This window comes from Lolium perenne, chromosome 3 (assembly GCF_019359855.2).
Source record: "Lolium perenne isolate Kyuss_39 chromosome 3, Kyuss_2.0, whole genome shotgun sequence".
Taxonomy (NCBI): Eukaryota; Viridiplantae; Streptophyta; class Magnoliopsida; order Poales; family Poaceae; genus Lolium; species Lolium perenne.
In genome coordinates, this window is record NC_067246.2 from 100,078,298 (window position 1) to 100,102,736 (window position 24,439).

A 24,439-nucleotide genomic window follows, 5' to 3' on the forward strand; every position below is an offset into this window, starting at 1 on the left:
GGTTGAGGAAGTCAATACCGAGGACAAGAAGAAGAAGAGATTTCTGAGGGGGTTAAGTCCCCAGTTTAAGGTGCAGCTACGGATGATGAGAGCAACGGAATTCCAAGAGTTGGTGGATGCAGCCATCACTCTTGAAGATGACTTTAAACAACTGCAAGAAGAGAAGAGGAAGAAGGCCAAGTATGAGCCTAAGAGGTTTGTTAGTAACAAGCCCAATACCAGCTTAAGTTTCAAGCCACGGTATAACAACAACAACAACAACAACAACAGCAATCAGAGGAGGAACCAAGGATATCAGTCTGCAAATCAGATTATATGCCATTCCTGTGGTTTAAAAGGACATGTCATGAAGGATTGTAGGAAACCCAAGATCATATGCTTTGGGTGTCGTCAGGAGGGGCACATGCTGAAGGAATGCCCCAAGAAGAATAGTGGAGGAGGAGGAAATCGAGGAAACACCGGAGGGAATTGGAAGAATAAGAAGCCCTTCGGCAAGCTGAATTGTACCGGTGCGGAGGAGGTGGTCAACTCGACCGAGGCGGTGATAGGTACGCTCCAGATACTCACTCATCCTGGCAAAGTACTTTTTGATACTGGTGCAACTACATCATTCATTTCTCAACAATTCATCATCAAACATGGGATTAGTTGCACTAAGTTAGATACACCCATAACCATACTTTCTGCGGGGGGAACGATATTAGTAACCTATGCCAAACAAAAACAAGTCATTATGATCAATAAGTGCGCGTTTGACGCGGACCTGTTCATTTTACCGATGAAGGACATTGATGTCATTCTTGGTATGAACTGGTTAGAAGCTAATGGAGCATTGATCGACTGTGTAAACAAGACGGTGTCACTAAAAAGTCCCGATGGAAGTAGAATGATCTACCAAGGCGACAAACATACACAGATTGAAGTGGAGCTACAGCTGAATAGCATGAAGGAGGTTAAGTTAGAAGATATACCTGTAGTAAATGAATTCCAGGATGTGTTTCCTGCGGAATTACAGTATGCCACCAGATAGGGAGATAGAATTCACTATCGACCTAATCCCAGGAACAGCTCCGATTGCCAAAGCACCATATAAGATGGGGCCTAAGGAATTGAAAGAACTCAAGGAACAACTGGATGACTTGGAACAGAAGGGATTCATTCAGGAGAGTGTTTCACCATGGGGATCACCTGTGATCTTCGTGGATAAAAGGGATGGAGGAAGAAGGATGTGCGGAGACTACAGAAATCTGAACAACGTCACAATCAAGAACAAGTATCCACTTCCAAGAATACAAGATCTATTTGATCAGGTTAGAGGAGCGGGAGTCTTTTCCAAGATTGATCTAAGATCCGGTTATCACCAGATAAAGATCAAGAAGGAGGACGTTCCGAAAACTGCCTTTGTCTCAAGGTATGGACACCATGAATACCTTGTAGTACCTTTTGGATTGACCAATGCCCCAGCAATATTCATGAATCTCATGAATAAGATTTTCATGCCATATCTAGACAAGTTTGTCATCGTATTCATCGATGATATCTTGATATATTCCAAGAACAAGGCGGAACATGCCGATCATTTGAGGTTAGTATTGCAAACACTAAGGGAACACCAACTTTATGCCAAACTCAGTAAGTGTGAATTTTGGCTAGATCAAGTGGAATTTCTTGGTCATGTCATTAGCAAAGATGGAATCGCTGTCAACCCGAGCAAGGTAGCAGCAGTTTTAGAATGGGAAGCACCCAAGACTGTCAAGGAGATCCGAGGATTCCTTGGAATGGCAGGATATTATCGGAGATTCATTGAAGGATTCTCCAAGATAGCAGGACCAATGACTAAGCTGTTAAGAAAGAACACACCATTCGTGTGGTCAGAGGAGTGTGAGAAGAGTTTTCAAACTCTGAAAGAGAAACTCACCACGGCACCGGTGTTAGCAGTTCCGGAAGTTGGCAAGGATTACACCGTGTACTGTGACGCATCCAAACATGGATTGGGTTGCGTACTCATGCAAGATCGGAAAGTGATATCTTATGGATCGAGGCAACTCAGACCTCATGAAGTGAACTATCCAACGCATGACTTGGAATTAGCAGCGGTCGTATTCGCACTTAAAACATGGAGACATTTTCTCTATGGAGCTAAGTGTGAGCTCTATACTGAGAACCATAAAAGCCTCAAATATTTCTTCACTCAGAAGGAACTCAACATGAGGCAGAAAAGATGGCTAGAATTGATCAAGGATTATGATCTGACAATCAATTACACACCAGGGAAGGCTAATGTAGTAGCAGATGCCCTGAGTAGGAAGAGTACTGGGGGAGTGGAACAAGAAATATCACCGGAATTGAGGAAGGAAATAAGCCAAGCCCAAATACAACTTTGGGAGAAGGAAGCCCATGAAGGATTATCGGCGTTGCAAGTAGTCGATGAGTTGAATGTCAACCTGAAGAATGAGATAATGATGGGTCAGTTGGACGATCCATTCATTGTAGAAGAGATGAGGAGAATAGATGAGGGAAGACCATCAGAATTTCACCGTGGAGAATCTGGATCTTTGTGGTTCCAGAAGAGGATTTGCGTTCCGGATATTGCTGAAATTAAGGAAGTAATACTCCGGGAAGCTCATCAAACACCCTATTCCATACATCCGGGAAGTACAAAGATGTACATGGATTTAAAGGAACTATTTTGGTGGAATAACATGAAGAGGGAGATAGCACAATATGTGGCAGAATGCCATACCTGTCAGAGAGTGAAAGCTGAACATCAGAGTCCCGCAGGGAAGTTACAACCTCTACCTATTCCAGAGTGGAAATGGGAGGAGATAGGGATGGATTTCATCACCGGACTACCCATGACTAATAAAAAGAAGGACATGATATGGGTAATCGTGGACCGGTTGACGAAAAGTGCACACTTCTTAGCGGTAAACCAACAGGATAAAGGAGAGAAACTTATTGATCTTTACATCAAAGAGATCGTGAGTAAACATGGAGTGCCTAAGAAGATAGTGTCGGATCGAGGATCCGTGTTCACATCAGCATTCTGGAAGCAGCTTCACGAAGCTTTAGGATCCAAGTTGGATTATAGTACCGCGTATCACCCACAAACAGGCGGACAAACTGAGAGAACCAATCAGATCTTAGAAGATATGCTTAGGGTTTGTGCCCTAGACTTCGGAGGATCATGGGAGGAGCATCTACCTTTAGCAGAGTTTTCATACAACAATAGTTACCAAAGCAGCATCAAGATGGCACCATTTGAAGCTCTGTATGGAAGAAAGTGTAGATCACCCATATGTTGGTATGAAGCCGGAGCAAGCAAAGAGTTCAACCCTGATTATGTCAAGGAAAAACAACAAATCATTGACATTATCAGAGACAGGCTCAAGATAGCCCAGAGTCGACAAAAGAGTTACGCCGATCAGAAGAGAAGGACATGGGAGCCACAAGTTGGAGACATGGTTTATCTTAAGGTAAGCCCGATGAAAGGACTCCAGAGGTTTGGAGTAAAAGGGAAACTCAGTCCTAGATATATAGGACCTTTCAAGATACTGAGTCAGAATCGAGGTTTAGCCTTTGAGTTGGATCTACCGGGAAGGTTAGCTCAAGTTCATAATGTATTCCATGTGTCACAACTTCGGAAATGTTTGAAGACCCCAGATGAACCAATATCACATGAGGAGCTTGAGTTACAACCAGACCTGACGTACATCGAGAAGCCAGCCAAGATTCTCGAGGAGAGCTGGAAACAACTCAGAAACAAGGCTATCAAGTACTGCAAGATACAGTGGAAGCATCATCCCGAGAAAAACACCCCTATTAGAATTATTTGTTCTTTTTATTTTATGCATCATCATGACATCATGCATGCATCACATCCATGTTTTTATAACCAAAATAAAATTATTTTATAAATCTTAATTATTTCATTTCTTTCCTCTCATATGGTTAATGAATAAAACCTCCCTTGTCCCTTCTCTTATTTTAATTAAACCAAAACAAATATTTTGGGACTTCACAAAATTATTCTAAACCAAAATATAATATTTTCAAATCTGTCCAAACCCATACTCTCATCTTATTCTTTGCCCAGAGGAATTCAGCAAGAACAAAAAAATAGGAACTGACAAAGAGAAGAAGAGAGAGCTGAACCAATCGCCCATGTTGCTACTGAAACCCATCTCCACCTTGTTTTTCCTTTTCAACTTGGTCGTACCAACTCCAGCCCAGCTAATCAGCAGCCCAGGCTCTCATCTTTCACATGTCTTCTCCTTGCACAGAGAGAGAGCACGAGACCAGCGTGTATCTCCATGAAGTCATTGAGCCAACCACTCCACTTTTCCTCTCAAAAATTGTCCACCAGCACCAGATCCAAACCCTAAGGCCTCTCCCTTCCCTCGCGCCGCCACTAGCTGCCCACTTCGTTCTTCCCCTCTCCCATGAAGAAGAGAAAGAAAATTCAGTTAAGAGTTCAGAGAAACACCACCGCAGCATGCTGTCGCACCACCGTGTCCGGTCGCCCCACGCCAATCCGACGCCATCAGGAGATCCGCCTCGTCGCCATGGTCATCCTCGTGAAAGGAATCGAACCGGGAGGGCCTCGGTTGAGCACAAGGTCGCCGATTCCGTATGCCGGCCGCCGCAGTTCATCGATGTTTCTGACGCCGTACGACCTCCTCCGGTGCATCCGAGCATGGCTTCGTGTTCCTGGTATTCACGTCGTCCTCCCAGACTACTCCTTGATGTCTCTCCCGGTCTCTGGTGTCTTCCCGACGGTGACCGTCGTTGTTCTTCCGCAGGTGTCCGTCTCCGGCGACGCTCCGGTGTTCCCCGCTCCAAGCACCATCACCATCAGGTTCAGCGTATCGAGGCACATCCCCTGCGACCACTCCCTCCTCGTGGTTCACTGCCAAGTGCCAACCATCGAATCCGCTCGCGACCAGCATCTTTGTCCGTGTTGGCGACCAGCACTCCAAGGGTACAGCTTTGTTCAGTTTCGTCAGTTGTGGTACATCGTCCACTGTTTCAAGTGGCTGCACGTCTCTTTCTGTTTAGCATCTGCGCTGTAGCCCATCTGGTTCGTGCCTTCATTCAGCCGTGATCTCTTTGATTTAAAATCCCGGCCATTAAATCCATCATTGTTCTCCTTTGTTGTGTTCAGATCCTATGCTTGGAGACAGTTCAGTGTACACGTGAGCCAATCTAAATCAGCTTCAGCAAAGCAACCCAGTGGCTATAGCCTTCATCTCTTTCACGGTGGTATCATGATCAAGACCAGAGTGTGCTGCTTCTGTTCGTCGGTGCAGGCCAGGTCCGACCCAAGTCTCCTGTGCCCTTTGTTTTATTCTTTTTGCAAACTGTGTAATGCATATGTTTGGATTGGTAAATCCAATAGGTTTAAATGATATATCTATTTTAATCAGAAAAATCTCATGAATCTAAATATGTCATGTATATAAATGTTTGCATCTTGCATCATGTAGTGTCGTATTGTTTTGCATCGCACGTAATACATAATATGCGGAGTATTTGGGAATTGCCGTATATGGTTTCCCGCTCCGTTTAAATTGTGTAGCTCACCCATGCCATGTGTTGCCATGCCTAATCAACATTTAATTTGCGGGTAGTAAAATAACTCGAACCTAATAATTGTTTGTCCGGGGTTCCGACTCCGATTAATTGGATATAGGTTGCATCGCCGCATCATGTTTGCCATGTCATGCATGCATACCATATCATGATCATGCCGATTCTTTTGCCGTAGTAGTAAGATGTGCATCCGTTCTTTGTTGTAGCGTTTTGCTTCTTTCCGGATAGGATCACGAAGTGGTGCGGTGAGATACGACAAGTTCTCCGGATGTCCCTCGGCAATCTTTAACAGGCAAGCATTTTCCCTTATACTCCTGTCCCTGCAGGAGTCGCTCACCTATTTTATTTTGCCTTCTCCCTCATGCTATCCTTGAGTTGCGTTCTTGTCACGTGTCCCTTCCACTTGTTACTTCAAGCAACCCATATTGCCTCCACCAACCTCCTACAGCTGTTGTTTGGTTATCGGTCTGCCTTGCAAGTCGTAGTGCATGCTAGTGCTGTTATATCTGGTTACCGTTACTGCTATCTTATCGGTTATCTGTTGGGAATCATGACACATGCTACATGGTTATATCTATTGAGAGAATCATGGTTACTTGTTAATAGTTGTTAGCGGAGGCATCGGTGGGTCAGCTGATCGTTTTGTGACGGCTCACTTGTGTTTCCTAAATATCTTAGGACCCCGAGTTCTTGTTATCTGTTCCGAGACTGAGCGCTCTAACCACACGTGGGTATGCTTCTGGGTCTCCCCTCGACCACTGCCGGAATCTACAGCTTTGTCCAGTGGCCACAACTAGTTTGCAATGTTTTACCATTTGTTGTTGCGTGCATGCCAGCCTGTTACTTATTTACTTTGGGAAGCCCCTGGGTGCCTTGTATCCCTTGTTTCTGGTATGCACGCATAGGTCGCGGAGCCGCTGCGAAGTGGTTTATCGCCCCAGTGTGTGTTTAAACCACCTAGTACGCTGTCGCAAACAGCTAGGTCCGCTTCGGAGATACGGCCGGACTTCGACACGGGTTCAACTTGGTTAGGTGGCTTCCTGGACATTGTTGTCGTGAAGAAGAGTGTGAGTCGTTATATCCACCTGTCGCAAGTGGGTTGATCGTGCGTGTGGGCACATTTGGGCACCCCTGCAGGGTTAAATCTTATCGATAAGCCGTGTCCGCGGTTATGGACGACTTGGAGCCGTATGACTCGACCATAGACAACTTACACCTGTTGTTTCAATACTAATAACTTGCATAGTAAGACAGAACAACTTAAATAATAAATGGTTAAAACTTGTCAACCGTGTGAGTGCCTTTATAAGTACTTCTTGGCGAAGGGGGAACACATCGGCTGTGTTATGTTTGTAGAGTATAGAACTGTTAGTTTATGCGCTCTCTCATCTTCTCTGATTAGACGAATGTTATAGAGTGTCTCTATAGGTTTTTAGTGCTTGCGCGCTGCCGCTTAACTCCACCATATTGCCTATGACGTTCCTCTTGCGTCCTCTAAGTCCCCTGCGTGCCTCAAGTACAAAGGACGACTGGTTGACGAATGCTTATACGTCTTGAAGTCTTGTTAAGTACGAACCCGTACTTATTGCTGCTTCTACGGGATATAACCGGGCAGGTATGAAGATCGGTACGATGGAGAACGACGCTAGCAAGGTTACCCTTCCGGCTTGGCCTGGGCAGGGTTATGGACGCCACTCGGTTATCTTCAGGACTCTTAGTCCAAATTTGTATCTTGTCCGTACTCGGATGTATTTGATCTTCTGTATGATTTGGATCTTTGTATGTATCTATTTGTATATCTTGACTCGATGAAGTCGTTGTTGTAATATATATGTATCTTGTGGGCTCTATTGTAACCCTGTTGTAATGTTACCTCTCGTGAATGATTCCACCCGCATCGCGTGCATGCTTCGGCGTGTACGAGGCGCTTGGTGGTGCGTCTCCTAAAATCGATATCGTGCGGATTTCGGCGGATTCGCTGGGATCCTCATGGTACCGGTTTTGGGACGTCACAAGTTGGTATCAGAGCCTCAGGTTGACGGTACCCCACTAGTCCAGCCTTTAGGATAACCTTGCCAACGGTCGTTGAGTTTAGAGAATCCAAACTATTTTCAAAATTCGTTGGATAGTTCTCATTAGCTCTGAATTTTCTCCTTATCTATATTCTTTCTCCTCTTACCTATGCGAGTTTTGAGTCTCCCCTCTTATCTGAGTTTTTCCGAGTCTTAGGTTCCGACGTGGGTTGGACGATCTCTGCCCCTCACCTATTAGGTCCGATCTTCAGAGGATCCTGACTGAAGCACATCATCAACAATGGAACAACAACTCTTGTTAGTGGTGTCGCGACGATCTACACGGTGCATGAAGACCCGATAGTTTAACCAACTCCCCCTTAGGTTGACGTGGAATCTCGGGGCGAGATTCCTTGTTAGTGGTGTCGATTGTAGCGGCCCAGAAAAACACCCCTATTAGAATTATTTGTTCTTTTTATTTTATGCATCATCATGACATCATGCATGCATCACATCCATGTTTTTATAACCAAAATAAAATTATTTTATAAATCTTAATTATTTCATTTCTTTCCTCTCATATGGTTAATGAATAAAACCTCCCTTGTCCCTTCTCTTATTTTAATTAAACCAAAACAAATATTTTGGGACTTCACAAAATTATTCTAAACCAAAATATAATATTTTCAAATCTGTCCAAACCCATACTCTCATCTTATTCTTTGCCCAGAGGAATTCAGCAAGAACAAGAAAATAGGAACTGACAAAGAGAAGAAGAGAGAGCTGAACCAATCGCCCATGTTGCTACTGAAACCCATCTCCACCTTGTTTTTCCTTTTCAACTTGGTCGTACCAACTCCAGCCCAGCTAATCAGCAGCCCAGGCTCTCATCTTTCACATGTCTTCTCCTTGCACAGAGAGAGAGCACGAGACCAGCGTGTATCTCCATGAAGTCATTGAGCCAACCACTCCACTTTTCCTCTCAAAAATTGTCCACCAGCACCAGATCCAAACCCTAAGGCCTCTCCCTTCCCTCGCGCCGCCACTAGCTGCCCACTTCGTTCTTCCCCTCTCCCATGAAGAAGAGAAAGAAAATTCAGTTAAGAGTTCAGAGAAACACCACCGCAGCATGCTGTCGCACCACCGTGTCCGGTCGCCCCACGCCAATCCGACGCCATCAGGAGATCCGCCTCGTCGCCATGGTCATCCTCGTGAAAGGAATCGAACCGGGAGGGCCTCGGTTGAGCACAAGGTCGCCGATTCCCTATGCCGGCCGCCGCAGTTCATCGATGTTTCTGACGCCGTACGACCTCCTCCGGTGCATCCGAGCATGGCTTCGTGTTCCTGGTATTCACGTCGTCCTCCCAGACTACTCCTTGATGTCTCTCCCGGTCTCTGGTGTCTTCCCGACGGTGACCGTCGTTGTTCTTCCGCAGGTGTCCGTCTCCGGCGACGCTCCGGTGTTCCCCGCTCCAAGCACCATCACCATCAGGTTCAGCGTATCGAGGCACATCCCCTGCGACCACTCCCTCCTCGTGGTTCACTGCCAAGTGCCAACCATCGAATCCGCTCGCGACCAGCATCTTTGTCCGTGTTGGCGACCAGCACTCCAAGGGTACAGCTTTGTTCAGTTTCGTCAGTTGTGGTACATCGTCCACTGTTTCAAGTGGCTGCACGTCTCTTTCTGTTTAGCATCTGCGCTGTAGCCCATCTGGTTCGTGCCTTCATTCAGCCGTGATCTCTTTGATTTAAAATCCCGGCCATTAAATCCATCATTGTTCTCCTTTGTTGTGTTCAGATCCTATGCTTGGAGACAGTTCAGTGTACACGTGAGCCAATCTAAATCAGCTTCAGCAAAGCAACCCAGTGGCTATAGCCTTCATCTCTTTCACGGTGGTATCATGATCAAGACCAGAGTGTGCTGCTTCTGTTCGTCGGTGCAGGCCAGGTCCGACCCAAGTCTCCTGTGCCCTTTGTTTTATTCTTTTTGCAAACTGTGTAATGCATATGTTTGGATTGGTAAATCCAATAGGTTTAAATGATATATCTATTTTAATCAGAAAAATCTCATGAATCTAAATATGTCATGTATATAAATGTTTGCATCTTGCATCATGTAGTGTCGTATTGTTTTGCATCGCACGTAATACATAATATGCGGAGTATTTGGGAATTGCCGTATATGGTTTCCCGCTCCGTTTAAATTGTGTAGCTCACCCATGCCATGTGTTGCCATGCCTAATCAACATTTAATTTGCGGGTAGTAAAATAACTCGAACCTAATAATTGTTTGTCCGGGGTTCCGACTCCGATTAATTGGATATAGGTTGCATCGCCGCATCATGTTTGCCATGTCATGCATGCATACCATATCATGATCATGCCGATTCTTTTGCCGTAGTAGTAAGATGTGCATCCGTTCTTTGTTGTAGCGTTTTGCTTCTTTCCGGATAGGATCACGAAGTGGTGCGGTGAGATACGACAAGTTCTCCGGATGTCCCTCGGCAATCTTTAACAGGCAAGCATTTTCCCTTATACTCCTGTCCCTGCAGGAGTCGCTCACCTATTTTATTTTGCCTTCTCCCTCATGCTATCCTTGAGTTGCGTTCTTGTCACGTGTCCCTTCCACTTGTTACTTCAAGCAACCCATATTGCCTCCACCAACCTCCTACAGCTGTTGTTTGGTTATCGGTCTGCCTTGCAAGTCGTAGTGCATGCTAGTGCTGTTATATCTGGTTACCGTTACTGCTATCTTATCGGTTATCTGTTGGGAATCATGACACATGCTACATGGTTATATCTATTGAGAGAATCATGGTTACTTGTTAATAGTTGTTAGCGGAGGCATCGGTGGGTCAGCTGATCGTTTTGTGACGGCTCACTTGTGTTTCCTAAATATCTTAGGACCCCGAGTTCTTGTTATCTGTTCCGAGACTGAGCGCTCTAACCACACGTGGGTATGCTTCTGGGTCTCCCCTCGACCACTGCCGGAATCTACAGCTTTGTCCAGTGGCCACAACTAGTTTGCAATGTTTTACCATTTGTTGTTGCGTGCATGCCAGCCTGTTACTTATTTACTTTGGGAAGCCCAAGGGTGACTTGTCTCCCTTGTTTCTGGTATGCACCCATAGGTCGCGGAGCCGCTGCGAAGTGGTTTATCGCCCCAGTGTGTGTTTAAACCACCTAGTACGCTGTCGCAAACAGCTAGGTCCGCTTCGGAGATACGGCCGGACTTCGATACGGGTTCAACTTGGTTAGGTGGCTTCCTGGACATTGTTGTCGTGAAGAAGAGTGTGAGTCGTTATATCCACCTGTCGCAAGTGGGTTGATCGTGCGTGTGGGCACATTTGGGCACCCCTGCAGGGTTAAATCTTATCGATAAGCCGTGTCCGCGGTTATGGACGACTTGGAGCCGTATGACTCGACCATAGACAACTTACACCTGTTGTTTCAATACTAATAACTTGCATAGTAAGACAGAACAACTTAAATAATAAATGGTTAAAACTTGTCAACCGTGTGAGTGCCTTTATAAGTACTTCTTGGCGAAGGGGGAACACATCGGCTGTGTTATGTTTGTAGAGTATAGAACTGTTAGTTTATGCGCTCTCTCATCTTCTCTGATTAGACGAATGTTATAGAGTGTCTCTATAGGTTTTTAGTGCTTGCGCGCTGCCGCTTAACTCCACCATATTGCCTATGACGTTCCTCTTGCGTCCTCTAAGTCCCCTGCGTGCCTCAAGTACAAAGGACGACTGGTTGACGAATGCTTATACGTCTTGAAGTCTTGTTAAGTACGAACCCGTACTTATTGCTGCTTCTACGGGATATAACCGGGCAGGTATGAAGATCGGTACGATGGAGAACGACGCTAGCAAGGTTACCCTTCCGGCTTGGCCTGGGCAGGGTTATGGACGCCACTCGGTTATCTTCAGGACTCTTAGTCCAAATTTGTATCTTGTCCGTACTCGGATGTATTTGATCTTCTGTATGATTTGGATCTTTGTATGTATCTATTTGTATATCTTGACTCGATGAAGTCGTTGTTGTAATATATATGTATCTTGTGGGCTCTATTGTAACCCTGTTGTAATGTTACCTCTCGTGAATGATTCCACCCGCATCGCGTGCATGCTTCGGCGTGTACGAGGCGCTTGGTGGTGCGTCTCCTAAAATCGATATCGTGCGGATTTCGGCGGATTCGCTGGGATCCTCATGGTACCGGTTTTGGGACGTCACAAGCCACAAGTTGGAGACATGGTTTATCTTAAGGTAAGCCCGATGAAAGGACTCCAGAGGTTTGGAGTAAAAGGGAAACTCAGTCCTAGATATATAGGACCTTTCAAGATACTGAGTCAGAATCGAGGTTTAGCCTTTGAGTTGGATCTACCGGGAAGGTTAGCTCAAGTTCATAATGTATTCCATGTGTCACAACTTCGGAAATGTTTGAAGACCCCAGATGAACCAATATCACATGAGGAGCTTGAGTTACAACCAGACCTGACGTACATCGAGAAGCCAGCCAAGATTCTCGAGGAGAGCTGGAAACAACTCAGAAACAAGGCTATCAAGTACTGCAAGATACAGTGGAAGCATCATCCCGAGAGGGAAGCCACCTGGGAAAAAGAGGAAGACCTAAGGAAAACATACCCCGAACTGTTCAGGTATTACAACCACAACTTCGGGACGAAGTTTTCTTTAAGGGGGAAAGGCTGTAATGTCCCAGGTTTAGAGACGATCGAGGGGTAGATTTTAGAAAGGGATGTGCATTGCATAGTAAATTCTGGGGAAATTTCGCGCTTTTAAACAAAAACTGCATCGAAGGGGGACAAGTTTCTCTCTCGACACCTTACAGGGTTAGGGTTTCGAGAGTGCGATAAACTTGCTTCTCACTTCACTAGTTTAGGGTTTTGAGAAGAGAGAGGAGAGTTGCTTGATTGAATTCCAAATGATATGACATGGTTGAATTCAAACCAAGGTTGAATTTGAATTTCAAATTTAAACATCATATGAATATCTCATAATTCAAAATTGAGGTAATTCATTAAACAAATATTAATAATCAAGAATATAAACATTACACTTATTTAGTAAAGCTCATTAAGGAAACTTTGAGCTTTATTAATAATCACACAAGATACATTGTCTTTACAATATCCAAAATTGAAATATAAAATATTACAACACATTACAAGAATTGAATAAATAGAAAATAGAAAATGAAAATTACAAAGATATTGTAAATGGCTAAACTATATAAGAAAATCTTCATGATTTTCTTGGACATCACTTGATTGAACTTCTTGATCATTTCCTTAAACCTGCATAGGAAGACAACAAAGACAAGAAAATAGGGATTATGCCAAGTGGTAAAACCACTTGGCAGGTTAGCAAATATGATCAAATTGAGAGGATAACTCAAACACTGCCGGGGTGTCAAGCCAAAGGACCAAGTCCCAACCTATGAAGCACACAGGCAGCTCACAGGGATAGCTGCATGTCTCACAACACACACAGACCAGGGGAGAGTCACCTAAGTGACATGGTTGTGCTGTCGACCAATGAAGCAGTCTTGGATGGTATAAAAGCTTTTCACCAGCAAACCCTAGCTGATCATCGGCAGAATCTCCCAGGTAAGAACTCAAGAATAGGAAGAACACATAGCTAGCCAAAACCCACCGAGAGACAAGCTTCCACCAAGAACCGCTTGTCGCCGAGCAACAAATCATGGAATAGATCAAGCATCAGCTAGCCAGGAGGAGCAGGGCAAGCAACTCAACCATCAGATCAACACTGAAGAAAAACCTCTACACCAACAAACAATCTAGGAGCTGGAGTGAGGTATACCACACAAAAGCCTGAGCAAGATCATATCTTGCTCATAATTAAGCATACAAAGCATCACTGGAGCACAGAAGGGTAGATTACCCTGTGTGTGTCATCATTTGGCTACCAAGCCATTTGGTGCAAGCACAGATGGGTAAGACCAATAGGTTAACATCCTTTGGGAACAACAGTTATGCAAATCCATGCATAGCTAGAGGAATCCAGCCAAGAATGAAACCATAGTTAGCCTAAACCACTCACTAAGCACCTACTGGCTAGCTAGGCCAACACACTATCGACACTTACCTGTCTATATATTTTGTCAACACCAAAAGGTCACTGGAAGTCCAAGATTGGATCAAGCCAGAGAACAATTACTCCATTCCAGCCAGCCAACACAAACTATGGCAAATCACAGATAGGGGAGCATCCAGGACAAGAACACAAGTCTTGCCAGGGGCCACCTCAACCCTAAGCCAAAGACAAGAACCTATACCTCATTATCCATTTGGATTCAGTAGAGGGCTAGGGTACACAACTGAAGGTTGGCATCCATCTAACCCTGACACAATTAATTAGATGATCACAACTGCAGAGCAGCTCACATCACTTATCCACTTCAGAAAAATTCAGGCAACACAGATAAGTGAACAAAGCAAATAAATCAAAGCATCAGGGCTTTGCAGTGATCCAATGGATCAGTGCAAGCAACAGCAGTTGCTTAAGCCAACAACAATACACACCAGGTTAAGTCTGTTTGATACACACACAGCACAGAGTGAGCAACAGTGAGCCACAGATACCAAAGAACAGCTTTTACAAGCAACTGGAGATCATATGATCACCAGAAGCTTGCTAGAGCATGCTACTGCATGCTAGAACTCATTCCAAGTAATTAACACATGAACAGATAATTAAATAACTGAACAATTGCATCACAGATAAGAGCATCAGGCTTTATAGTTGTATCCAGAAGCACATCAAAGGCTTGATGAACCAAAGGATCACAATATACAAGAAAAGCACATGTAAATTCATCTTTGAATCACCTTTGCTAAGCCAACAAGGTACAGCTCAATGGAGCATAATAATGAATCTGAACTAAAGGAACTAGCTCAGGCAACGGCACTTGTTAACATACAAGAATTACCCACCACAATCAAGTCAGGGACAAGATTAAGCACAGCAGTAAGCTAAGCACAGCAGTAAGCTAAGCACAGCAGTAAGCTAAGCACAGCAGAGCATCAAGCAACAGCAGGAGCTACCAAATTACACAGGGCATCACAGCATGCTCATAAGCACTAATTCATGAATCGCCACAGTGAGCAACTGAGCAAGAACAACACAAAGAAAGCGCAAGATAGTCACGGCAAGCATCTCAATATGGAGATGCAGGGCCGTAGCTGAGCAAGACAAAGTAGATGAGGGGAATAGGAAGCGGAAAGCGAGAGAGGGAGAGAAAGAGGCTACGGTTACTCACCGGGGAAAGGAAGTACGGGGGCTCGGCCATGGCGGCTACGGCGACACGCGCCGGAGCACGGCGGCGCTGGCCAAGCCGGGCCATGGTGGTGCCACGGCAGTTCGCGGCCACGAGGGCGAACCCACGGCAGCGCCGTGACGCCAGGACGTCGGCGGCGACGAATCGCCGCGGAACTCCACGGTAGACGAGCAGAGGTGAAGGGGGCGCGACGAAGAAGCGGCGAAACGCAGATCGGCGCGGACCAATCGATGCGCCGTCGTGCGGCCGTTCGACTGCGTCCGATCTCGCCGGCGGGGACGGCCGGTGACGGTCGGAATAATCCGGCGACGGCGAGGCGACCACGGTGTCGCGAGAGAAAGAGGGGAATTAGGGTTTCGCGCGAGGAGAGGGAGAAAACAAATGGGCCGACCGAGCCCAAAGGGTGGCTCGGGTGCGACCTAACCCGTTGGGCCACCCTGACAGGTGGGGCCCAAGGGCATTTAGGTCATTTCCTAATTCCAAGAAATACAGAAACTTTGAAATTTTGTAAGAAATGTTGAATAGCTCTAAAAAAATAATTAAAAATATGAAAATAGATCAGCATAAAATTCTCTAATTAAATAAAATGTCAAAGAGAATTTTTGAAGACAATTAAGAATGAATCTTAATTTGATGATTTAAATAATAATTTAAATCACACATATTATTTTCAATAATGAAAATAAGTCCATTAATGCATTTGGACTTCAAAAACACCTTGACAACATTTCAAGGTTGCATTTTACCCTAAATCAAGTATTCCCAAATCATTCTTAGTATTAACCTCTTACATGAATTAATAACGATGTCGGAAGGGGGGAACAAACCCTAAAAATGGAATCATGCATAAATTGCTTCTTTAACCATTGCCCTTATCGGACAATGATGCTATTTTTCAGAACAAGAGGACAAGGGTCAGTCCATACCTTCCAACTGCAGAACTTTGCAGTGTTCAGGCAAGTTCATCACTTGCTCATGTCATTTGAGTATTTTTATCAAATTACTTGCAAAGTATTATGGTTATCACTATTGCACAAAAATCAAAACCACTACTTTCATAACTATGAATATGACTATGTGGTGGGCAATGGAACCATGGATTGTGTTGATATGGTGGAGGTTCCATTGCACGGGCTTATATCCATCTAGGATTAAACAACAAATGTCGCCAGTGATTCTTGTGCCGTAATATCCGTGTTAATCATAAGATCCGGAGTGGGACGGAGTAGTCAAAAGTGTTTCCACCTCTCGTTCATCAACGGATGCGCTTTACCGTAGACACTTGTATCTGTCAGGGCAAGCGGTGGGCTGGGGAAGCCTTAAGTCCCCACGGCATAGTCCGTAGACACTTGTCGCTCGAAGTGCAAGCGGTGGGCTGGGGAAGCCTAAAGTCCCCACGGTATTGCGGTCTATGATGGGTTGCAGCTACCGGCGAAGGAGTTTGGTTAACGAGTCCCAAACTGTTGTCGTGGTCGGGGTCCATCCTTAAGTGGTATAAGAGGACCGACGAGGACCCAGGGTCGGGGTATGCAACAAAGGGTGGGTGTTCGAGGTAGCGGAGGAACATGATTGGCTAGACCTTATACCGGGCCTCACACCTAAGGAAGTGTGGACGGGAAAGCTGCCCGGTTGGCACCAAGGTTAAGATCTCTTATGGGTAAAGCAACACACCTCTGCAGAGTGTAAAGAACTGTGACTGTCACTCCCTGTTCGGGATTGAGGAACTGCGAACGCGGCCGGAAAGGAGCTCCATGAAGTTCTAGTAAACCGGTGAAGGCTGACGGACATAGCTCTTTGAAATAAAAGCAATCTATTGAAGAAATGTTTATCAAAACTTGCATTGGTATTAGACTTTCTAGTCTAATATCGTAGCTAGTGCATTAAACACCTCTTATCTATAATGAACTTGTTGAGTACGCTCGTACTCATACCACTCTTAAACCCCATGCTTAGATTGTCTGAACCGTCTGGAGGAGGAGGACTACGACAGCAATGATGGAGCCGAGATCATCGGCTACGAGGAACCAGACCTCTCAGGAGGAGTGGAAGGCGTAGACTACATCATCGTCTACGGATCCGGGGAGGCTTCCGGAGGAGAACAAGCCTAGAGATCTCTGAGGAGTAGTAGTAGTAGCCGAGCAGCACAAACTCTTACTACAGAGCTGCTCGATTAAATAAATGTTTAGTTTAATGAGACAATGGTATTGTAAGTTAAGTTGGGTTCGCCTCGAACCCAGGAGTTATCCTCTTAGGACCCAAGAGGAACTCCAAGACGACTTGTGTATGTGTATTGTAATAATATGTGAATGAGTTATGGACCTTGCTATGTTCTGTTGTACTACTCTGAGGGATGTGATATTTGCGGAATGGTACTTCGCGAATGTTATATCAACGACTGGCATACTACAACATGCAGTGGTATGCAGGGTCACCACAGTCGGCTTCGTCGGGATCTGGGCGATGCGGAAAACTGAGCGGCCGGCGGAAGGTGAAGAGAGCCTGGTCGTCGGCTGGGAGAACGGGGTGCGGTCATCAACGGCGTAAGCTGCGCGTGGCTGCCGGTGGGGGGCAGGGGCCCTCGGGCGGCGGCGTGCGTGAGGGGGCTTGAGGCGGCGACTCGGAGGGGCTCGAGATGGCGACCCGGAGGGCCACGAGGCGGTGGCGCGTGAGCCCTACTGGTGGCGCAGCGGCGGGAACCCAAGCGGGCCGGCGGGGGATCTCCAGGCCGGCGGCGGGTCGTGGCCGACGGCGCCAGGGAGGATGGTGGGGAGCATGGGGGATTGTGGGGTGGTGTTTGTGCGTGGATGTGGTTGCTGTCGTGGTCGTGGGGAAGAACAGGGTTCTTTTCGGTGGGGCTCGGCCGGATGGCCTTTATTTTCTGGATCGCGTCCTTATAAGCAGGTGATGCTCAGAATATTATTCTGAGCACCGGTTTTAGAATAGTGTCTATATATATATATAGTGGGACATATGGAGAGATGGATAAACACAATTATGGTTGAGGAAAAGGGAGAACCCCTTGGGCGCCTCCCTCTCATCTTCCTCTCTCTCTCTGTTGTTCTCTCTCCACCCGTGGTTCCTCGAAGAACAGAGGGAGTATTCCACCTGGTATGCAGGAGCGCTACCGGGATTCAGATCTAGAAGACCTTCCTCCGCAACCTTAGTTGGATCTGAGGCCGGGACCATCGTTGAACACCGTATGTGTGCGAAACTACGAGGTGCTACACTTGCGGTACTTATGATGCGACCCCGAGGTTGGCGACGAAGTATGACTACATCAACCATGTTATAGCAGAACGTTAACCACTTTCGGAATATGAGGATACGCCACTGAAACTATCTCCATTACTCCATTACTCCTATATAGATCTAGACAACCGGGTTGCGCTAGTTACATTTTTTTTTTGTTTTCTACTATGAATCCCCAACACATCAACATTCCAGCGAGGAAGATCTTCGACCAGAATCTAGGTTCCTCCTCACCGACCACGTTAGGTTTCTAGGGACCAAACGTGGTTTTAAAGAGGGGGGGTGTGGAGTGGAGCAAGACCGGATAAGGTTGACAGTTACGTCCTTATTTGTAGAAGAAAGTTGGTAGGGTTAATAACCGTCGCACATGTTTTATCTATCTGTATGTCCAATCTGAATATGACAGAGAGTGTTGAAATAATATATAACCCATCCCTTTCAATTAATTCAAACTTTTGGTTGAAGTGTGCTGGATCATCAATCTATAATATCTATAAAGTTCATCCCACTAAAAAACATTAAATGTTTGCAAGCTAAAAACTGGTGAAGCCACGTCACCTCAATTATTTCTATCCATTGGATTCTAAATATACGGTCATTGTTACCCATTCGTCACGCTGGCCGAGTGTTGTTCTCATACGATCACACAAGAATGGGCCGATATGCCGAGGGCCGGGTACCCTCGGCGTAGCCTGATTTGGCCGTCGGCGTAGGCTACGCCGAGGGCAGCCCTCGGCATAGCTCCTCGGCAACTACCTCCCTCGGCATAGTCACTATTGCCGTCGGCGTAGCCGATGGTACAAATTTAAAAAATTCAAATTTCTTTTTTCCAAAATAAATTAAAAAAAATCAAAAAAAATCTTTTTTTTATATGCTGATGGCAACGCCCTCGGCATAGAGTTTCAAAAAAAATCAAATTTTAATTTATTTTACACCATTTTTTCTTTTTCCTTCTTCTTTTACTTGTTTATCTTTCACCCAATACACTTAATCTTAGGTCAAATTACAATCATGGTTAAACTTCCTGGTCGGTCACCCATCCTCATACTACTCCAGCCTCAGCACGTTTAACTTCTTGGTTCCATTCAGATGAGTCTCTATTAAAGAGTTGACACCTTGGTGATAATAATAGCATATCAATCCTATTAACCCTTGGACCGTAATGTCACACCTCTTTATTTTTGAATTCCAAACAATTACTTAAGTAATAACAATGAATATATAAGTAATAATAATATTGAATTCAAATAATAATAAAATGATTTTATTTTTTGGTCTTTTTTCTATTTAATATGGAATAATTAATATCTTTAAATAGGAAAATTGAAATTCCACAAATAATATGTCTAAATCGATCAGAAAAATGAGAGGAATCTAAATATAAAATTCATATCATCATTTGAACCTAAAATTAGAGGAATCCAAATATGATGTCCAGTTTGCCATCTGGCCAAAAAGGCCCCCTCGGGACATGCGAAATGGTCGTACCGGGCGCGCTGGAGCACCGTTCGCCAATAAGCTAAACAGACAAAAATTAGCACATAAAGTGATGTGTTATAGACCTAAAAACATTTTTCGAGTAATTTATTGAGCGATGGAAAGTGTACCTCTAGTTCAAATCCGGTCAGTTTCCAGCGGATTCGGTAGGACACCGGAGGAAGCCACATGGATTTCCAGATAGCTAGCGCACATATGTGATGTGATATGTGGTGCGAAGGTGGTGTCCTAGCACTACGCGGAGGTCTCGCGCAATACTAAAATGCACCCCATGTAGCTGCTTCACAAAAAACACCCGTTTTTGCACCCCGAAAATGAAAAAACCATCGCCCATGGGTCGGATTGGAAATCTTATCCCGGGGCCTTTCTTCCCATCCAAGGGACCACATACGTGCCAAATATGTGATGGGATTCGTAGCACAGAAAACAAAAAATTTCCTACCGCGAGAACGCAATCGAAGCAAAGATGCAATCTATAAGACGGTAGCAACGAGGGGATGAACGAGACTAACCCTTGAAGAGTTCCAAAGCCTACGAGATTAGATCTCGTTGTTGCAGAAGATGATCACTTGCCGCTTTCAAAAGCGCGTAGAAGATCTTGACGGTGCCACAATCGGGCAGCACCTCCGTACTCGGTCACACGTTCGGTGTTGATGAAGACGACGTCCTTCTCCCCGTTCCAGCAGGCAGCGGAAGTAGTCGATCCTCCTTGGAATCCCGGCAGCACGACGGCGTGGTGGCAGTGTCGATGGAGATCTCCGGCGGAGCTTCGCTAAGCGTATGCGGGAGAGGTGGTTGAGGAGAGGCGGCTAGGGTTTGGGAGAGGGGGCGCCGGCCACTATAGGGGTGCGGCCAACTAGGGCTTGGTGTGGCCGGCCCCCTCCCCTTGCTCCTCATTATATAGGTGGAACCCCCAAGAGTTGGTCTACAAGTCTTCGAATAAGACCCCAACCCAAAACCTTCCATGTGTAGGGAAACCTACCCAAGGTGGGATTCCCACTCAGGGCTCGTTTGGTCGCGCACGTAACATATCCCGGGGAACGAGAGCCCCCGGCTGGAATTCCCTCGAGATGGGGGAAACGCTGGCTTCCCCTACAGCTACAGTAATTAAGCATGTGCCATTTGGTCAGCTGATGCAGGGAACGGCCGGGAATTTCAGGAAACAACCAAAATTCGAAAATAAGCTTAAAATTGTATGCTTTTTCACAATAGATACTAAAGTTCAGGCATACAAATTAACCCAGAAATTAACAGGAATACTTACAGTCCAAAATACACAACATATTCAACCAGACCAATATAAGCATACATCAATCTTTACATCTCCGGGTGAATAATGTTACACCAATCATAAATATAATTGCAAATAACCAACACGACATCATAGTAATTGCGACATCATGGAAATAATGATATGTTCGAAAAAGAAAAGAAAATAAGGCATCAAGCATACATCAATCTTTACATCTCCAGGCAGAATCAGTTAAAAGGTAGAAAGTCTTGTAGCAAATCTTAAAAAAAGAAACATCTTGCAGCAAATAATTAATATTGTGAATTATCTAAACTGCGCCAAACCAGATAACATCAATTAAACTTGAGTAGCATAGAAGTTTTTTAACATGAAATCCAATCTTTATCTCGTTGGCGACATCTCCATGAGATTTTTTTGCATTGCCTTCTTCTACTCCCTTGGTGGATCATCCATGTGTTCAAAATATAACAACAAATATTCAGTAGATGGCTCTGCTAAAATAATCTGCATTCTAAATATGAAACTATGGATAAAGTGTAGTTTTACAATAAAGTGACAGCTACAGCTACACTAGGTACCAATACAATTATCCTTCTATCATTCATGTACTGCCACCATATAGTCAAGGTTACAGGACAGATAGGTAATTCTATGTTTTTACACAGACAAAAAGAACTTCAAATTGCATAGTCAATTAATCAGGTGGCAAGTTCAAAAGAAATAAACCACATGATTTCAGTCAAAGCATAAAATACACCTAGCAAGTATTACTAGAGCTGCATATCAGCTCCAAGCAACATCATGTAAGATCAGATCAAAACAACATCATGTAAACTGAAAGACTGTAGTACAGTCTTGTCAACCAACAAGGAGTAAATAAATGAGGAGTAAATAAACGGACAAATCACACCAGTGAAATCAGCTAGATAAATCAAGTACTATGGTACTAAACAATATACATGTTGGATCGATTGAATTGGAATGATGGATATTATTTCCAGAGAGGCCACAGTAGATGCTACACACATTATTTCAAGAATATAGCTAAGTGTGTTGACAAACGAACTGTAGCATGGCAGTAATGGATTGATGGATATTATTTCCAGAGAGGCCACAGTAGATGCTACACACATTATTTCCAGAAAAATTCACAGGGAATGCTACATATATTACTGTATTCCTATTTTTTCCATGTTTAGACATAAACACATTATCATACAGAGAGGATGCAATTGAAAGTTTGTTGTCTCAACTATGAGTTGGAATCTTCTTGTCGGTGTTTGAGGAAGCAATTTAACACATGAAGAAATTAAACATGGTGCTAGTGTGTATTACTGTTAAAAGGATATAACGGATCATATCAAAATGAAGTGGTTCATGTACTCTGCTGTAACGTAGGTACAAGTAAATATCTAGCTAGCCACTGAGAATCGGAACCAGCACTAGCAAACATGACACCTCCGGCCCGTCGTCGTTGGAGTTGGGGAGAAAAACACGGGGGAGGGGGAGAAGCAGGAGAGGGCAAACCTTCGGCAGGAAATTGAGCCGACGACGAGGAAGCCGAGCAGATCTTGGACGAGGAAACCGAGCAGATCTTGGACGAGGAAGCTGAGCAGATCTTGGATGAGGAAGGATCGCTGGCGGAGGTAGCAGCGCCGTACTATTCAGTCGACTGCAATGCATAAAATCATGTAATAAAGCATTATAGAAACAAGGCTAATCATGTATGTAAACAAGGCTAATCTGCAAGTAATTACAGAAACTTTCACTAAAGTATTACACAGTGTGTTAATTTGATCATATACCCATACTAATGCAGGTAGCAGTAGTGTTTCAGTTTAGCACTTGTTGATTATTACAACCAATCAGCAAAGGTAGAGCATGTCATACGACTACTAGTACAGTCTACTAGCATCTCCCGTTTCTAGCTAAACTACTATTCCTTTTCTATGAACAGACCAGATACAGTAAGCACCAGCAATACAAAAATATAATCTACAAGTAATCATGTATGTAAACTGGAAAAGGTAACAATGCATGTCCTGAATCTATTTTGCAAGTTTAACTCCACGAAGTCGCATGGGAAGCAAACTGAAAACCAACACACTAGCAATGATACAGAGGCTCTGAACTAGCAGCCAATGTTTACCGCATCCAATGTTTAAGTTATTTATGAAATTCTCTGCAACCAACTCGATGTTTGGTGTCCTGAAATCCACTAGCTAGCCACAATTTGGAGCTCAATCGATCCATCACATCTATCAGAAAACACACTAGCTAGCTTGTACTAGATGCACTTGAAAGACATAGGAAAAGAAGGAAGATGATTTATACCTCCCAGTACCTAGCGGTGGATGAACAGAGGGAGCATCAGCCTAAGATGAAATCACCGTTGTACTTGGTCACCACCCTCCAGCCCGTCGTTTCTTCTGCCGACCCGTCCTTTCTTCCGCCGCCTCGTCCTTTCTTCCCCCCACCACAACTACAAGATCGGGAGAAGTAACTAATTAGCACGCCGGCCCGTCGTCGTCGGAGCTGGGGATAAAAACAAGTGGTAGGAGGAGAAGAGAGGGCAAACCTTCAGCAGGAGATTGAGCCGGCGACAAGGAAGGCGAGCAGATCTTGGACGACGAAAACAACCCGGTCTGAGCTCTCTCCAGTTGCCGCAGGAGAAGATCTTGGAGAGGGGAGAGGGGAGATGCGAGAGAGGTAGAGGATCTCGTCCGGTTCGAGATCTCGTCCGGTCGCCGTCGGAGGAAGGAGCGTCGCCGGAGGAAGTAGCGCCGCCTCCCTGTCACGAGAGCCAGACGAGGAATGATATCCACGCCTCTCGACTCGCGGAATGAACGCCCAGGGAAAAGATGCAGAAGGGCCAGGCTTCCTCTCCTCGTGGGCTGCCAAACAGCACGGTAAGTTGACCCGGGCCAATTCGGCCCGGGGTTTCCTGGGCCAGGGAATGGACGGGGAACCCCAGGGAATCGTTGTAACCAAACGAGGCCTCAAGGTGGGATTCCCACCTTTCCTTGGAGGGGGGTGGCCGGCCACCTTGGTGGAGTCCACCTGGGACTCCACCCCCTTAGGGTTGGCCGGCCATGCTAGGTGGAGTCCCTCCGGGACTCCGCCTTCCATAGTGATTTTTTCCGGACTTTTCTAGAACCTTCTAGAACCTTCCATAAATGCACCAGATCATTTTCAAACTTATAAAATGACTTCCTATATATGAATATTAATCTCCGGACCATTCCGGAACTCCTGTGATGTGCTGGATCCCATCCGAGACTCCGAACAAAACTTCGAACTCCATTCCATATTCCATATCTACTAATATGACATCAAACCTTAAGTGTGTCACCCTACGGTTCGCGAACTATGTAGACATAGTCGAGACCTCTCTCCGACCAATAACCAATAGCGGGATCTGGAGATCCATAATGGCTCCCACATATTCAACGATGACTTACTGATCGAATGAACCATTCACATACGATACCGATTCCCTTTGTCACGCGATAT

General features: G+C 45.1%; 1 long non-coding RNA gene across 3 annotated transcripts; it reads left to right on the top strand.

Moving 5' to 3' along the window:
• The first annotated feature begins 3,935 nt into the window (after positions 1–3,935).
• On the top strand, positions 3,936–11,680 carry LOC127341985 (uncharacterized). 3 transcript variants are annotated; one of them, XR_011755152.1, is made up of 9 exons: positions 3,936–4,713; positions 4,803–5,080; positions 5,165–5,314; positions 5,799–5,884; positions 7,208–8,951; positions 9,041–9,318; positions 9,403–9,552; positions 10,037–10,122; positions 11,446–11,680. It is a non-coding gene; the product is annotated as an uncharacterized lncRNA (long non-coding RNA). The 3 variants fall into 3 exon arrangements; XR_011755154.1 differs by having other exon boundaries at positions 9,041–9,219; XR_011755153.1 differs by having other exon boundaries at positions 4,803–4,981.
• Positions 11,681–24,439: the final 12,759 nt, after the last annotated feature.